Below are 14975 nucleotides of genomic sequence, written 5' to 3' on the forward strand. Positions count from 1 at the left end.
ACGAAGAACATTAGAAGCGGGGTGCTAAATATCTCTCGGTCGATCATCTAGGTTTTGTTCCTTGGCATTGCTAGGGACAAATCTGAGAAAGTGTTGTCTTCCTTTGATCTGCATCGTCCATCACTATTCATCATGGTAGTATGATGTGTTGCCAGGATCCTCGACATAGATGTTGGTAAGACCTTGATGAGTAAGGAAATGCTCAAGTTCTTGAGAGCACGCTCAGTCACTGGGTTATGTCCTCAGCATCATCTAGAATGTGCTTCCCATTTGCTGAGTTGTCTTGTAACTCTAGTTTTCTTTCCAAACTGAGTATGCCATTTCTCTGAACTCCTTCACATGATCGTTTGTGATTTTCCTTAGGCTGGTTTAGAGCTATGTATCAAAAGTAATTCTTTTTTCCACTTAAGGGAATAATTCTACGAGTCACCTCTGCTAAGGTGCCCCGTTATGCAATCATGGCAATTAACTTCCTCGCTACTTTGAAACCCATGCACCATCTTCTTAAGTGTGGAATTGTTTCCTACCAAATTGAACCTTCGTCGTCTATTCCTCTCCATACCTCTTGATGTGTGTTTTGTGTCTCAACTCAAGAGATGTTCCTACGTCTCACTCCATGAGTTGATCTTCAGTGCTCGATCTTTGAGAAGATCTATTCCTGTAGAGTTTTTTTTGTCATCACTGTGTTGGACAAAGATCTCGAAGGCAAGGATGTAAAGATCAACATGATGCAAGCAATCAACGCTCTTATGAAGGGCAGTTGGATCATGAAGATTGTGATAGTTCGAGTCCCCTATTCCTTTTACCCTACGCTTGAATCTCGGGATGAGATTCTTGTTTAGTGGGGGTGAGTTGTCACAACCCTAGATTCATATTTGTAAATAGTGGCATTGCGTCCATGCATCATGTCTTTTTTTATCTGAAACTTGAAATGGGGACTAATAAACCCTAGCAGCAAATGAAATTCAACTAGGGTCAAAATTAAGTCTTTTCAATGAACCCAAAATGCCCTTCATAAATGTTCGTCAGTTTTGTATTGGTCTAGAACCTCTAACAAAAATGGTGCACACTTCTCTAGGACACTCTGGATTTTTGAATTAAATCATAAGTATTTGAATTTTGACATTTAAATTCAATAAAATATTTTAAATGGCCAAATAATCTTGAAAGCATTTGAGGGTTGTTGGAAATATTTTCAAAAGTGCCCATAATTATTTTCAGGATTTTACAAAATGAATTAGTATTTTTACTAATTCAAAACAGAGGCAAACAATAGAAAAGAGAAACAAAATAGGAAAAAGGCAGAGAGAGAGTTACCTGGGCCGGCCTACCTGGTCCAGCAAGCCCAGCCCAGCGGCGGAGCCCCTGTCGTCTTCTCCACCGCGCCAGGAGGACGAGCGCGTGGCGAGCGCGCGCCTAGACCAGCTCCTGCCTCCCTACTTCCTCCCACGGCTCCCTGGAGACGCCACGCACCCCCCAGGCCCCTCTCACTCCCTCCCGTGCTCATCCCTGCCTCTGCAGCGCTTTCTGTTCCCGCGACCGAACGCCACCATCACCGCCGCTCGCCGTTGTTGCGGCCACAGCGACCGCGTCGCCTCTCCGAGCTGTCCCCGAGATCTGCCACAATGTCATCGTCCTATCCACCGAGTCAAGTGGCGCCAGGAGCTCTGCTTCCTCCCCAACACCACCGTCTTCCTCCTCGGTCGTCCGAGATCGTTGGCAACGCACGGTCGCCGTCCGGCCTCCTCCGAGCCAGCTGACCTGCTCATCGACCTCGCCGTGAGCCCCTGCTCCGAACCCCTCTTCTCCCCCTCGCGTTTGCACCATCTAGGCCATTGTTCCGCCATGGCCGAAGCTCGCCTCCGCTCGAGCTTGTCACCGGCGTTGCTCCAGCGACCTTTTGGTCACGCTAGTGTGCGTAACATGCTCGCCGCACCTAGTAGTGCCCCGCTAGCGTTTCAGTTCGCGCGTTCACATGCTGCAGCCGCGCCCCCGTACATAGCCGAACTCCGGCGGCCACAAACGTGATCGATGACGTTGTTCTTGGCCACCCTAGCTCCGGCCGAGGGCACTGCTCGACGTGTCGCACCGCCAGCTCTTCGAAGAACCTACCCATGCCTCGAACGGAGTCCCGTAGGCGATTTCCGAGCCACCTCGTCGCCACGGCACATCACCGGCGTGTTAGCTCCAGCTAAACGCCGGCTAAAACTAACCTAATGACCCCCCTGGGTCACTGACAAGTGGGCCCATGCCCCACTGACACTTTTAGTTAGGATTAAATTAGCACTAACAGTCTTTGATAATTAGCCTAGTCACTGACCAGTGGGTCCCACGCATCAGGTTCGACCTGGCTGACCACCGTTGACCTGCTGACGTCACACTGACGCCAGGCTGACGCAGTTAATCATTTTTATGGATTAAATATAATCCAGGAAATTCCAGAAAATGTTTAAAACTTCTCAATATCATAGAAAATAATCTACACTTCATAATGAAAAGATTTATATATCAAAAATGATCAAAAAAATCCAATCTATCCATATGTACCTTTTCCATGCATGTTAAAGAAAGTTAAATCTTCTGATCAGGTCAAATCAATTAAATCGCATTTCAATATTAACTTATGGAGTTTGAATTTGAACCTAGGGTTCAAGCCAACTTCATTTATCTTGTTGCTAGTTGCATTAGCTCAATCAACAGCATATTTCCATGTCACATTCATGCATCATATTGTTGCATTACATTTATTGTGTTCCCTCTTGTTTGCCGTTGGTTGTTCCCCCTCAGTAGACGTATGTTTTGACGATGAGTTCGATGACACCGATGAAGAGCTATATCATCTTCAGAAGTGCCGGGAAAGCAAAACCCCCTTGTTCATTCTGATACAATCCCACTCTCTCACTTCTGCTCTCTTTTACTGCATTAGGACAACAACGATTCAACTCTTACATGATGTGGTAGTTGAACCCCTTTCCTCTGCATGACCTATCATTGCCACAGTAAATAGATGAAACCCACTAGCATGAGTAGGAGTTGTTTGAGCCCTGATGTGCCTACTCATTCATGCTTGTTGTCATGCTTGATACTGCTTAGAGTTGAGTCAGGTCAGATTCATCGGGGATGAATTGGAATGTGGTGAACATGTCTTACTATTGAGAGCTAAGTGTGTGAACACGATTTGGTAAATGTGGCGGTGAGAGGCCATGTAGGAGTACATGGCGGGTTGTCTCATTGAAACCGTTCTCAGGAACTGAGTTTTGTGGTTGTGATTCATGAACAACTACTACCACACGTTGGGCCCTTAAATATGGCCCCACTCGACTTATTAGCCCCCACTGTCCTCTGTCCAGGAGTTGCAAGTAGTTTCTAGTGTTTGTAGTATGCTGGAGGTCGTGCGCAGCACTGACCCGAGGGGTGGGCTGTGATGCGGTAGGCACGTGGCACGGTGTACTGGGACGCCTGTTTGGTGCCTCGGGAACCCTACACACATCATTCGGGGCCGTAGTGGAAACCTCAGTCGGACTCCCTGCGGATGGAACCTGAATAGGCGATTAACCTGGACTAGGGACTTGTGTGGTTAGTCAGGTCGTGGTCTACACCCACGTAGGCTTTCGCTTCAAGTCTGCCGAGCACATTTCGTGTGCAGATGCTAAGTGGTGGAAACATGTGTGAAGAAGTACACCCCTGCAGGGTTATAAATGATCTATTCGAATAGCCGCGTTCGCGGTAAAGGACCTCTGGGTTGCATATATACAGTTCATAGACAAGTGAAAGTGGATACTCTAAAATGAGCAAGATAAGCGTGAGTGCTATGGATGGCGTTCTCGTAGGGAGACGGGAGCGGATCCATAGTGGTGTTTCTAGTTGCATTAGCTCAAACACACTCATTTTTCCATGTCATGATCATGCATCATATTGTGTATTGCATTGATTGTGTTCTTTCTCTGTTTGCCGGTATTTGTCCCCTCTTAGTGGACGTAGTTTCGACGATGAGTTCGATGACACCGATGAAGAACTTTACTATCTTCAGAAGTGCCAGGCAAGCGAAACCCCCCTGTTCATTCTGATACAATCCCACTCTCTCGCTCCTGATCTCTTTTACTGCATTAGGACAACAATGATTCAACTGTTACATGCTGCGGTAGTTGAACCCCTTTCCTTTGCATGACCTGTCATTGCCACAGTAAATAGATGAAACCCACTAGCACGAGTAGGAGTTGTTTGAGCCCTTATGTGCGTACTCATTCATGCTTGTTGTCATGCCTGCTACTGCTTAGAGTTGAGTCATGTCTGATTCATCGGGGATGAATTGGAAAGTGGTGAACATGTCCTACTGTGTAAGAGCTAAGTGTGTGAACACAATTTGGTAAAGGTAGCGGTGAGAGGCCATCTAGGAGTACATGGTGGGTTGTCTCATTATAGCCATCCTCAGGAACTGAGATCTGTGTTTGTGATCCATGAACAGCTACTACCACACGTTGGGCCCTGAAATATGACCCCGCTCGACTTATTAACCGCCCATGTCCTCTGTCCAGGAGTTGCAAGTAGTTTCTGGTGTTTGTAGTATGCTGGAGGCCGTGCGCAGCGCTGACCCGTGGGGTGGGCTTTTATGCGGTAGGCACATGGTCGGGTATGCCGGGCGCCCGTTTGGTGTCGCGGAACCCTCTACACATCGTTCGGGGCCGTATGTGGAAACCTCAGCCGGACTCCCTTTGGATGGAACCTGAATAGGCGATAAACCTGGACTAGAGACTTGTGTGGTTAGTCAGGTCGTGGTCTACACCCACATCGGCTTTCGCTTGAAGTCTGCCGAGCACATGTCGTGTGCAGACGCTAAGTGGTGGAAACATGTGTGAAGAAGTACACCCCTGCAGGGTTATAAATGATCTATTCGAATAGCCACGTCCGCGGTAAAGGACCTCTGGGTTGCCTATACAGTTCATAGACAAGTGAAAGTGGATACTCTAAAATGCGCAAGATATGCGTGAGTGCTATGGATGGCGTTCTCGTAGGGAGACGGGAGCGGATCCATAGTGGTGTATTGATTGGTCAATATGTGGACTCGTGTGCGCCACCTCAAAAGAGTTACTTGCAGTCGTAGTTTAGGATAGCCACCGAGTCAAAGCTGGCTTGCTGCAGTTAAACCCCACCATCCCTTTGTTGATACTAATGCATATGTAGCTAGTTCTGATGAAAGTCTTGTTGGGTACATTTGTACTCATGTTTGCTTAATTTATGTTTTTGCAGAGAGACTTCAGTCTCACTAGTAGTTCCGCTTGGACTTCGATGTTTAGGTTGTTACCTCAGCTACGATCTTGTACCCTTGGGAGGGTCTTGTAGATAGTCAGGCTCCTCGGCCTTTTTCATTTGTAGTTATCTGTACTCAGACATGTTGTGCTTCCATTGCTTGTATGCTCTGTATGTTGGGTCATGTGACCCATGATTGTAATTTGTACTATGTATGGCTCTTCCGAGCCTTTTGAATAAATACCCTGAGTTGTAGAGTTTTGTTGTGATGCCATGCTATATTTGCACATATCGAGCATATTGTGTGTATGATTTTGAAATGCTTGGTATGTGTGGGATCCGACAATCTAGTTGTTTATTCTTGGTAGCCTCTCTTATGGGGAAATGTCTCCTAGTGCTTCCACTGAGCTATGGTAGCATGCTACTGCTCCGGAACACTTAGGCCGGCCGGCATGTGTCATTCGTTCCTGTGTCTGTCCCTTCGGGGAAATGTCACGCGTTGTTCCTTCAAGTCCTGGTAGCTTGCTACGACTTGGGTTCATACGTTGATGACCGACACGTTCGTTGCATGGTCATGTATGCCTATCCCTGTAAGTTAGTGCCACTTTGGATTCACGACTAGTCATGTCGGCCCGGGTTCTCTGTCATATGGATGCTAGCGACACTATCATATACGTGAGCCAAAAGGAGCAAACGGTCCCAGGCCAGGTAAGGTGGCACCCGTGAGAATACCGTGCGTGAGGCCACAAAGTGATATGATGTGTTACATTCTAGGTCGGTGTGACTTAGGATCGCGGTCCTGACACCCGCGACACCAAGTGGGCGGCCACGCCTGACTTCAGATCTGGACCCCCCACAAGTCTCACCTCATGGACCGCCAAGGGCCTTGATTGGGGGTCCCAACCGGAGGTGATGATGCCGCAGAAGTGCATCTCCAACGTGTTGGGTGAAAACACTGCTCTCACAAACGTGGTTCAAGTGATGCTCTTCCGTCGTGTCCTTCCCTGCCAACTCCGAGGCTCCCCCATGTGGTAGTTCAATCCGGAAGAACCACAGACCTTGAAGGGCTTCTTCGGCACCACGCACGAAGATATATGGAAGCAGCTTTTCAAGGCCCAGAAGAGTTGGCCGATGAAGACCGAGGACATCGGACTCGCTAGCGAGAACCCGGCCTCAGCGGTAAGCATAACCGTTCCGAAGACTTGTTCGGCCAACACTTCAAATGTGAGGAAGATTATATTATCCACTTTCCGTACAGGGCTGGACGGCGAAGGCAGAGCGGATCAACTGTCCAGAACCGCTACCGGAGAACCCAGCCACCCCCCAGCTAACGGAGATGCTGGTCTCGGCACCGTATCAGGCGCCGAAGAAGAAGGCCAAGAAGAAGAAGGGCAAGGAGGCCAAAGGGTGGCCCCCACCATAAAGCTCCTTCGGACGTAGTGTCCGGAGGGACCGAAGCCCTCTCCTCCCACGAGGGAGACGAGGAAGAAGAGGAGGAGGAGGTGGAAAGCAACTCCCCTCATAAGTGAAGGAAGAAGAAGAGGGCGGCCTCTGAAGACCCGGACGGGGAGGCGCCAAAGAGAGGAAAGGTGATCCTCTAGGACAGTTCGGACTCAGATGCCGAACTAGTCCCCAAAAAACCTCCCAGGGTGAAGCCCCTGGCTGAATCGTAAGTATTCAGATACTCACTGTTTATCTTTGGTCTTCCCTTTTCCATTATATAAGTTATTTTGCTATGTGCCTTTCAGCCCTCCCCGCGAGCTCCCGCACACTATATTATCGGAGGGGAACTCTCTGCCGCCCGAGATGGCAGGGAGCGAGACGCCGCCACGAGCCCCCTCGCCTATCACCATGGAGGACACCGAGGTGTCATCCGAAAGGACCTCTCCTAACCGAGGGGGCGAGTGAGGTCGTCGAGAAGGCACCCGAGGTTAATACCCCGGTCGCCGAAAAGCTAGGGGAGGCGACCCCTATGACCACCGACGGCGGGGAGCCCCAACAATACGGGCCCCAGCCGAACACCATTCCGGAGACCAACGTGGCTCCGGGATCGGATAAGCAACCCCCTTCGAAAGAGGGGGGAGGAGCATCAGCTCCATCGGCGGCCTCCACTAATTCAGAGGCACTCAACGCTCTGGAGGAAGCACTTCAGCGTGCTTCCATCGTGGAGGAGCACCGCACCCTGATGGGTGCGATGGTGGAGAAGGTTCAATCTGCCAAGAGCGGACTGAACGAAGCCTTCCACAGCCTACTAACAGGCTTTGAGGTATGTGACGTAATGTTCAAAAGACTTTTCATATAGAGGAATATACCTGTGTACAGACAGTAGCCCCTGAGGCTCTGTCCGAATTGAAAGAAACCGGATAGAGGATCCACATAGTATTCGGGCGAGTAACATGTTGTGCTGTTATTTGTAACAAGCTTCCCTGTTAGCAGCAACCACCCAGGCCGGAGAAGTTTCTGAACTCAATCGGAAGCTTCAGGTGGCCAATGAGGAAGTCGGCTGCATTAGTAAGCGGTTCATCGAAACACAAGGTATGCGTTCGAGGTTAAAAACTTAGTTTATATCAGAGTTGATATGTATATGTAGAGGTTCACTTGTGCAAAGCTTTGATTGTGAGCATAGTTGGCGCAGCCGAGGTCGAAACCCTCAAAGGCGCCCTAGCCCAAGGCAAGAAAGAGGCGGAGGCGAATAAGGAAGCAGCTTTCAAAGCGGCTGCAGAACTGAAGACCGAGCAGGCTGCTCGCCGCCAACACGAAGCTCAGGTGGCCAAAGTCGAGCAGGAGCTGAATGATACCATCAGCAAATGCGAGACTCTGGAGGAGAAGACTTCGGCCCAATCGTCCGAACTTGCCAAGGCTCTCAATGATGCCAAAGAGGCGTGGACCGAGTCCCGGAGTGCTCGCGAAGAGATCCGTTAGGCGAGGTAGATAGCGGCTCATAAGGCCTTTCTTTTGCAAAGTATTTTTGGAGGTCAAAGATATGCTTTGCTCACTCGAGTGTGGAGTTCTCCAGACGCATTTTCGGATCTTCCGAGGAGTGCCGACGATGCCACACATTTTTCCGAGCCCAGGAGGGGAACTCGACCGACAAGCTATTCTGGTCGCAATTTCTTACGCCGCAGCACCCGACGGCGCTTAACGACCAGCTGATGGAGCTGCATAGGGTGGCAGGTTTGTCCATGAAGGATCTACTAGTCCACCTTTGGCCGGCCGAGCCAATTCCAAGTAGCAACTTCGGTTTGGTGAAGTGGCTCGTCGATGCGCTACCTCGGATTGATGCTGTGAAGCGTTCGGCCTGCATAGAAGGTGCCCCGATGGCCTTCGCCTGCGTCAAGATGCAATGGGCGAAGATGAAGGCCACCTAAGTGGTGACTACAGGCCCGCCCGAAGGCAAAGATCATCGGAAGCCAGAGAGGTACTTCGACGACGTCCAAGTAGGGTGTCGGTGTACAAAAGTAGGGGTCCTATTTTTGTACCCCTTTACTTGTGCACGGGCAGTTGGAGCCGCGCCTGCGGCCACACTTAGCGGGGCAGAGGAAGGAAGCAAAGACACAAGACAACTAGAGCAACGCCAAGCCAGAGGCACAAAGAGCAGAAGGGCAATGTGAACTCCCCCGGCAAGGCCCATGCCGGGGCAGCCTCCATAGCCGCGGCAAGAACCTTGTCGGGGCAACTTGCCCAACACCAGCAGAGCCAGCACCCTTGAGCCTAAGACGCCATCACCCACATTGGAACCAAGGCTCGGGAGGCGCCTCCATGGTGGCATGCAGATCTTTGTGAAGACCAAGAACATACAAAGACTAGATGAGAATCAGAAGACGAAGATCCTCGGCAAGATCCTTGCCGAGGATACCCACGAGACCCCCTGTCAAGACCCTTTCCAGGGACGCCCACGACGCCGCGGCAAGACCCTTGCCGGGGCCCCAGCAAGACTCTTGCCAAAGACATCCGCTGGGCCACAACCAGGCCCCCACCCGCCAAGACTCCACCGCCGTTCCCACACGGCTGCCAGCCCACCAACTAGGCGAGACCTACGTGGCGACGTGCGGCCTCCAGGCCAACTCAACAAGCACCTGCGTGGTGGCATGCAGATCTTCGTGAAGACTCTGCCACCTCACCAACTCAGCAGCCAGCCAGCCAGCGTGGCACTACATGCCTCGTCAACTCAGACGCGCGTCGAAGCCCGGCGAGGCGGCGACAGATGGGACGAGCTTCCTTGCCATCCCCGATAAAGCAAGAAGGGCACGTCGGCAGCGCATGAAATGCCTTTGTCCTACGGTGCCAGGAGATAGACTCGACTACAGTACAAACTTTCCACCTCCCGTGTGCCACTGTGGCAGCCCCTTTATCTATAAAAGGAGGCGCGCGGCGTACTGGGAGAGGATTCGGACTTTATCACGACCGGATTTTTGGGAATTAATTTCCCAGAAAAACGGCCTTTGTGCTCACCAGCCCCAGGATTACTGTTAGCTGATGAGGCACCAACTTCATACAAGAATTCCAAGCAAGGTACAAAATATGTAGTACAAGACCATTGTGGCCTAGGAGTACAACACTTGGTTTCTAATGGTTGATGGCAGAAGCGGTTTGTGGTTCATCTGCGTCTATGGGACTCCATTTCCCACAAGAACAGCTGACCAGGATAACTCCTATCTTCGCGAGGCTGCTATCACCATTGCATAGGTTCCGGGGCTGTCGTCGTAATGCTTATCTCCAAGCAAGGAATCTGGCCAAGACAATAGCCAGGGACAAGCCAGTGAGTACGTTTGAATGTACTCGCAAACATTAAGAACACGGGTATAATATAACAAGGGGGTAATCATGCTCCGAAATATTTATGAAAAATATGAACATGCAATACGGGAGTAGGAATAGAATGCACTGACTGAGTGTCTGAAATGACTCCTCGAAAAGGTGCAAATAAATTAACAATGCCGCAGTCGGGCGTCTGAGCGACACCACATAAAGGGCTTATAATGAAATAAGTAAATAATAAGCATGCCACAGTCGGGCGTCTGAGCGACACCACATAAAGGGCTTATAAAGGATGAATAAATAACAAACATGCCGCAGTCGGGCGTCTAAGCGACGCCACATAAAGGGCTTATATAAGAATAAAAGAATAGTAAACATGCCGCAGTCGGGCGTCTGAGCGACGCCACATAAAGGGCTTATATAAGAATAAACACAGTGAATATCCAGGAGGTAGGACCGTCCCAAGGATACTCAATAATTCAAAAAATGTAAATGGTTAGTCCATAATAATAATAAACATAATCCTCATTTGTCACAGGTCATAAACAAAATCTAGTCTAGCCGTTTCTCCATCCGATGACCGTCACTAGATCCAGTTAACCGTTTTCCATCCGAATACCATTACTAAGATTTAGTTAACTGTGTCTCCATCCGAAAACTGTCACTAGATCCATCTCAGTTTGTAGTCCTTACCCATGTACATGGCTATCCAAAAAGATATGACCTCTGCAGAGGGTGTACTCTTTACCAACGAGTAGCGGATTTATTTAGTCTATCGGGACTAATTCCGCCTACGGTCTTTTAATTGAAAACACGCCTGACCTGCACACACCAGCTTAGCTTACTGGTGTCTGGAATCACCCACAACACCTGTCGAGCCAAACTCTAAGTGGGGAGGCTACACCCTCGACGTAGCATGGGATCAAATTTATATACGCGCGCTCTAAGGGGTGCCCCCCTCTCGGTCCCAACCGGAAACACCCATGCCCCCGGACCCGGTGGCATGCCTACCGGAGGCCTCCGGTATCTTCCACCATGGCCTCTCTGTACGGTGTGTGCTTTGGTAAGGGGTTGTCGACTTACTGAACCGTACCCCGTCTGCGACAGGGACAAGTGGTAGTAGAAAACAAATAGGGAAGTCACTGAACAAGACTCGACCTACGACCGACTCAGGTGGTCCAAGTATTCTCCGAAAGATTAGCATAACCAAAATGTTTCCAATCACAGACAGAATCACCGCTCACCAAGCCTCATCATGCCATACCGGACACACTCGACCCGACGAGGAACTAGGGACAAGCTCGTGTCTACCCAAGACCACGACTCTCCCGGCTTCCTGCCGGTATGCATGAAAAGCTCGCGAGAATGATCACTATCACCAGCATAACCATTTCTAACAGTAAAGCATCTCCAAAAAAATGCACTCCTGCGTGTGACTTTACCGTTACATAAAAATAACATAAGCTCCAAGTCAAGTGGTGTTGTAACCGTATCAAAACACCACACAAAAATGTTATGCCAGAGTTCAGAAATGCTTGCCTTCAAGAGTATGCAAAGGGTGCACTTTTTTGAAAGCTTTCTCTTCTCTCCAAAATCCTATTTTGAGAAATATTCAAATAACAAATATTTCAAACACAGTACAAAATGTTGTCTCAAATATTTTTGAAATAAATCTTATAATAAACTAGATGAAATTTGAGAGAGGTAGGAAAAAGAATCAACTCATTTGGAGTTTTATTTTGAAAGTTATAGCCAGTCAAAGATCAGTCAAACTTCTGCTTTTAAATAAAACCAGATAAGAAAACGTTTCGGGAAAAATACGCTTTCGCAGCAGAGTTGACGTACTCGGGACTTTGCACTATCACTTAACCAGAGAGGACGGGCGCGCGGGTCACTGACAGTGGGTCCAGAGGGCCCACTGGTCAGGTTTGACCATTCTTCCCTCTCCCTCCTCTTCTCTGCCGAACGGGAGCGGGACTCCGGCGATCGCCGGCGACAGACGGCGGCTCCTCGAGGGACCTGAGGGCAAGGATGGACCCGCCAGACCGGGGCGGTCCTCTCGGTGGTCGCTGGGTCGACGGTGGTGGGAGGAGTCCTCGGCGGCGAGCTCCGCGGCGGAGGGGGCTACGGGTGAGAAGTGGGTTTTGGGCTCCGGTGGTCTCCGATCGAGGCTGAGGCGCTGAGCAGCTCCGCAAGGACAAGAGGAAGCGAGTGGTGGCGCTGGATGGGCGGGGGAGTGGCTGGTTGCGGCGAATGGCACCGGAATGCAGCGGCGGCCGAACCGGCCGGAGTTTGGGGAAGATGGCCTCTCCCGGCCAATCCACTGCTTGGGGAGCTCTAGAGGGAAGGCTGGAGGTCGCCTGAGGTCTTGAACGAGTTCGGGGATCCCTTAAATAGGCGCTCGAGGCTGGACCGCGGCGGCTGTGGATAAGAATGCCGGCGACAGCCATGCTGTAGCTGCAGAGCGACGTGGCGGCGACGAGCGCGTGCCGACGAGCTTCGGGATAAGCTTGAGCTGTTCATAGGGGCAGCTGGCGCGCTGGTGTGGTTTGGGCGGCGCCGTCCATGGCAGAGGCTCGCTGCCGACACCGGCGTGCCACCAAAAGCTCTGCCAGCGGCGCTGTAGGGCGCCAGAGGTGGCGTGGAGAGTGGGCGGGGTAGTGCGCGGTTCAGCGGGCGAGCAGGGGCCAGGGACGGGACGCGACGAGGGCGGCAGTGCGACGCGGCAGCTCAGTGCGCGCGCGTGCAAAACGTGCGCTCTGGGCGCGCCCAGAGCACGCACGGGACATGCTCGACGAAATGCCAGGGCGGCCTAGAGTGCGAGGGTGAGGCTGGCAATTAACAGGACTAGGATAGGGATAGCCAGGAGTTTAGTGGACAAGGTTGCTGGGTCAGTGGAACAAGATCATAGTGCAAACTAGGAAGCATGCCCAAAATTGACTGTGCACACCAAGTGTTCGACAGAATGCTAGGTGCATTTAGGCAACTCTTGGAGTGGCCAAAATCTCCAGGTCAGGGTCTCTCTAGATGTAGATGATGCTGGCAAGCTCATTTGAGAAAGACCAGAAACTTGCTAGTGCAAGTTTTGCAAAACTACGGTTTTGGACAGAAGGAAAGAGGTCTCATTGCATGCACTTAAAATCCTCCATTTGGTCCACTCTCCTGGACTTAAGGGTTTTGCAGGGAGGGCTTTAAGTAGGAAAAAGCTCAGGGTCACTAGAGCAAAATAAAGTAGGGTTGCAGTAAAAATCATCAAATTGGACCAGAATGAAAAAGAGGTTGATTCACTCAAAAGTTTCAAAGAACATCACTGGGTTTTGGTATAAAGTTGAATTATATGCATCTACTGACATCTCCAAACACTTGGAAGAATTTTTAAAAGAATATTAAAATAGGTTGTAGTGCAAAAATGCCTACTGGACCAGATTGGAAAAGTTGGTGTAGAGCTCAAAATCTCCAATGACCAAAAGATATTTTTGCATAAAAGTGATGTGGAGATATCACATGACATCCCCAAATTTTGGTGGAAATTTTAAATGCATTTGCCAAATGGTTGCAGTGCAAACAGGCTCCAAATTCATGAAAAATCATTTTAAAAGAATAAAGCTCAGGGAAAGGCAAACCTTGCAATTAAATCCACTGAATAAGAATTGTTTTATAGAGAGAGCATGCAAGTCCAACAATATTTTTGGAAAGTTTTCACTTGAGGTAAAAACCCTTAAAATAAAAGGGAAAAAACTAGCCAAATGGAAAAGTTTAATTTCCTGTCAAAATTTTAATCAATAAAACAAGCTCAAAATTTTGGGGTGTCACGGACTTTTTGGACTCTGCACGCTTTGTAGCTAGTCCAAGAACACCAGATAAATAGACACCAGCAGGAGTAGGGTATGACGCATGACTTGCGGCCCGAACCTGGATAATCCCCCTGCGTTGATCTTCTAATCCCGCTCTCTCCACAGCCCCGCGCCCGCCAACCGTAGCAAAAGGGATTCTACGTGATCCCGTAGGTGTCGTTTCCCCCAACATCTTTGGCGCGCCAGGTAGGGATGCAAGCTGTGAGAATCTGGTTTTGAAACCGACGCCTCGACTTCATCATCACGATGGCCCCCAAGAAGAAGGGGGTGACAGTGATTGGATCGCCTGCAGCATGCCCGTCCGCACCAGCGCGGGCGGGCGATGGGGTGGCCACGGACGGCGCCGGAGGCGCCGCCTGTGAGCATCCATGACACTCTGGCACCCAGAGCCGGGCGAGCGACGTCGTACGGGCCCAAGACGATGGGCCACACGCCGCTGGGTCCAGGGCTAGGGCCGTGCTACCCACGGGCGGCGCAACAACCTCTACGGCACCCCAGCTGGCACCCGCGCCGCGACCTTCCCAGGCCGCACGCGATGAGCAACACCGCGATGCCGGAGCCCCTGGGCACCTCCGCGGAAAGAGCCATGTGAGCCACTCGCATGACGCACCAGGCCGGCGAGCGCGCTCGGACGCCGGCGGAAGCGGCGTGCGACTGCGAGACCGTGACAGAGCCCCTTCTAACTTGGTTAGAAGCCGGAGCGCGTCACGGTCTACGCAGCTCTCGCCACCGCCCACGCTCGCACAAGCGTTGGTGCGCGTGCAACTGCTCCTCGACTCCCCCTGCTGTGGAGAAGCTCGACGAGTGGAGGCCCACCATTCGAAGCCTTGTCAGTTTTGCCAACAAGGACGAGCCGCTCCCAATGGGACCCTCACACCGGCGTTCTGTCAAGCCGGTGCATGTCGGCGGTGGGGGTACCAGAGACGCTGCAACTATGGTGCACTCCCCTCCCCCACGGCCGCGACAGCAGCCACCGGCCCGTTGGGCCGACGCCTGTGACAACGTTTCCAGGGCGTCGTCCGACCCGCGAACCCACTACGATCAACGTTGAGTTCTTCGAGAGCAAGCTCAGGAAGACGCTCGAACTACCATCGAGCGTCGGCGGGAGGCGCGCCA

This window comes from Triticum aestivum, chromosome 7D (assembly GCF_018294505.1).
Source record: "Triticum aestivum cultivar Chinese Spring chromosome 7D, IWGSC CS RefSeq v2.1, whole genome shotgun sequence".
NCBI classification, from domain to species: Eukaryota; Viridiplantae; Streptophyta; class Magnoliopsida; order Poales; family Poaceae; genus Triticum; species Triticum aestivum.